A 2,396-nucleotide genomic window follows, 5' to 3' on the forward strand; every position below is an offset into this window, starting at 1 on the left:
TAATGTTTTCTTTTCTTTTTCCTTTTGATGTGTAGAATTTGTAAACTTTTCATTTTGATCTTAACATTGATGTCAGACATTGAGGAGGGAGAAGGTATAGAGATCCAAGCCTACCTTTGCACCAGGATGCCCAGACCCATTTGGATAGAACTTTCCTAGGTCCTTATGGGTGGGTGCCGCCTGTCACAATATGTCAAACGACATCTCTAAGTGGGGCACAGTGTGGTCAGTGCCATTCCAATATTGCCATTGGTCAGATTCTGGCATCGTTGCAACTACAAGAGGTCATAATTATTAAAGAAGGAGGAGACTATAGTCCTGATTAAAAAAAAAAGTATACAAGGTATTTTAGCATGTGTGTAGTTTTGATTGCTTAAAGAAATATAACAATTCTTAATTTTTTAGCAAAATATTTTACTAGCCTTTAACAGTTTATTGATTCCACAAACATCCTAATACCATTTCTAGTCCTGCACAGGTTGCTAGGTGTTGGTAGTGCCTGACTAAGGCAAGAAGAGTTCGCTTAGTTCTGTCAATAACGTCTGGACCTGAATTTCCTTGTCGCTTTTTTTCTTTTCAAGTGAAGGGAAGAAACATACAGAGGGAATATGGAAATATAATTTATAAAAGGTAAAGGAGGAGAATTCCCTGACCTCTAATGTAAAATAAAAAGCAAGAAATCTGAAAGCCCCTAATGTTATTGCCATCTTTAAGGCATTTCTTCTCTTTCTGTTGCTATTCCATTTTGCTTTGTTTTCCTGGAAGGCTTGTTACTTGTGGGCAATTGTCTGGAAATGATAGGAAATTATTTTTAAATTGTAGGCATCAATATGTTACAAACCTTTCACATTAGGCACTGGCTTATATAAATTTATATATAAAAAAGACTTATATTGAAAGGAGCCAAATTCAAAGAGAGTTTGAATCATCCAAACATTTCAGACAGTCAGGAACTCAAAGGTTCTTGTACTTATAAACACGAAGACTAGTTTAACAACAGGCTTTGTTTTACATGAGATTACTGCATAAATTACTCCCTAGAACTCAAAGAAATTTATTACTCCACCCTTCCCTGCAGGAATATTTTGAAGGAAAACTAATTAACAGTGCCTTACAAATACCACAAAGCTGCAGGAACATCACAATGTCATCATTGACAGCAATCCTATCCTAATGTACTTTGGATGCTGAACTCATCTTTGGCGGGGAGAGCACACAAGGTGCATCCTGCTTGGAAGTCATTGTTAGAAGATTTGTGAGGGAAAATATATTTGCCTCCCACACGGTCTATGGTTCTTGGGCCTTTGTATTTCAAAGATGAATAAATAGCAAAGCAAAACTAAGGAAAAAAAGGAAAACAGAAATATGTTGCAAACAAGTAATTCAACCAAAATTAGTGCCTTAAATAAATCAGTTACTATCACTGTCATTTCTATAAGGATTATTATCATTCCTCAAAAGAAATGACATGTTAACACAAAACAGGAAGTAGAGAAAATCTCTAATGTGATGCAGTGCTAAAGATCACCTCACACAGAGTCTCACGGCTATCAGTAAGCTACTTTCACTGTCAGACCATGTGAGTGATGTAAGTTTCCTCTTCGCCTTTTTTTATGTGTTTCTTTGTTTTTGTGTTACAAATGGAATATAACTAACTATAAGCTGGTGAAAACTTCGTTTCAAATCATAGTTCAGGAATAACACATTGGGAATGTTTCCCTTGGTGGAAGTGGTCAAAAGGCTAAGATTTCTGATTCATCTTCAACTTAAGCCTGTGGAAATGCAGTGAATTAGAATCTAGCAGAATTCGTTATATAGATTGTGGCTTCAATGAGGAAAGGAGTGGTAAGATTTTTATTCTTTTTTAAGAATTTATATTCATAAAGAATAGTGTCTTCACGATCACTATTCTAAAGTAATAATAAATATTTACCATAAATAGGATATACATTCAAAGATAGACCATCCTCCATGGAGCCTTATACATCACCTTCTTAGTGAAACTAAGAGTCACACTTACTTGGAGGGTGGGAGGATGTTGGCATTTCTCTGGTTAACCATGTCGCTCAACTGTACTATGAAATATTGATGCTAATCATGTTCTCAATTGCTGCGATACTTGCTCCTTCTTAAAACTTCTTCTGCAGAGGATATAGGCACTTTCAAGAGGGAATAGAAATTAAGTCGTTGAAAATTTTTCACCAATGAATGTATTATATGTATGTTTAATTAGTCACCATTTGAGATATTTGAAGCAATAATTATACAATAATGCTGGGTTCATATAACAATGGATCCCTTGGGAGCTCATAAAATATAATGCAATTTAAAGTATATTAAATATATTCATCTTCTGAGGATAAGAAAGCATACTGCAAAATCCAAGCTAAAGCAAA

General features: G+C 35.0%; 1 long non-coding RNA gene across 1 annotated transcript in view; it reads right to left on the minus strand.

Moving 5' to 3' along the window:
- Positions 1-231: 231 nt before the first annotated feature.
- The window catches only part of LOC140699055 (uncharacterized), a 10,512-nt gene continuing 8,347 nt past the window's right edge, over positions 232-2,396 (minus strand). The window contains exons 2-3 of the long non-coding RNA XR_012077083.1: positions 2,021-2,159; positions 232-788 (exon numbers count right to left, since the gene is read on the minus strand). This is a non-coding gene — a long non-coding RNA (uncharacterized lncRNA). The remainder of the gene's footprint in view (positions 789-2,020; positions 2,160-2,396) is intronic.

Source organism: Vicugna pacos, chromosome 1 (genome assembly GCF_048564905.1).
Source record: "Vicugna pacos chromosome 1, VicPac4, whole genome shotgun sequence".
In the NCBI taxonomy this organism is placed as follows: Eukaryota; Metazoa; Chordata; class Mammalia; order Artiodactyla; family Camelidae; genus Vicugna; species Vicugna pacos.